The sequence below is a fragment of the Wasmannia auropunctata genome, unplaced genomic scaffold (assembly GCF_000956235.1).
Source record: "Wasmannia auropunctata unplaced genomic scaffold, wasmannia.A_1.0 LD336106.1, whole genome shotgun sequence".
Lineage (NCBI taxonomy): Eukaryota > Metazoa > Arthropoda > Insecta > Hymenoptera > Formicidae > Wasmannia > Wasmannia auropunctata.
In genome coordinates, this window is record NW_012026784.1 from 6586640 (window position 1) to 6587581 (window position 942).

The following is a 942-nucleotide window of genomic DNA, read 5'->3' on the forward strand; positions in this document are numbered from 1 at the left end:
GAGGAATAAAGTCACGCGAAGTATTCCAGAAGTTAAATATTTTCTATGGATTTATTTTTTATTTTATCGTTAATTTTTATTTTTTTTAATCTTATTAATAATCATTGATGTTTTCTAACATAAACCACAAGTTGTAAAGCGTGAATGAGAGTATAATATGAATAAAATAACATGTAATCAATGAATGGCGTTCCCCAAAATCCTTACCTGGATAACTAAAATAAAAAAGAGAAAGAACTAATAATAATACTTGTAATGAAAATGTGATGACAATATCTGGCTACCAACAAATTGAGATAAAGTTAATCGATGCGTTAGCATTTATTTGAATTATAATTTAGTATGCATAGTTGTTTAATAATCGGAGATCAAAAGAGAATGTTAGGAAAATAAGTCCAAACCCAGAAGTCACGTGATCACCTGTAATAGGAAAATGCGAGATTAATTTATAATTGTAATCCATGAATGTTATTTTATTTATATGTAGAAACCAACGTACATAGTTGTTTTGAAGTTTTATAAGCGAAGGCGGATCATGCGACCACCGGATAAAGCGATCGGTCACGTGATTATCTGTAACAGAGAAACAGGGCGTTATTTTGACAATGTAATCCATAAAATATTATTATTTTAGTTAATTTAAGAAATATACCAAGCGGCGAAGGGCTCCGAGCCAAAATTGTCATCACACCTATAATCGAAAAGTCTAAGAGTTAATTTGGTACAGGAAATGAGCTTGGTTTTAAAGATTTATCCACGCGAATAAGTAAAAACGGCCAGGTAAAGCGATATTAAGTATTTCCAAAACGGATAAAAGAAATTAATTATAATTTTAGTAGTTCGACATTGAAATGGTCGAACTCTGATAGTTTTGGGAATGTTATTCAGTGAGACGAGCCCAAACATTGGGTAAAGCGCCGGATTGGTTCGGCGAACCGGCCA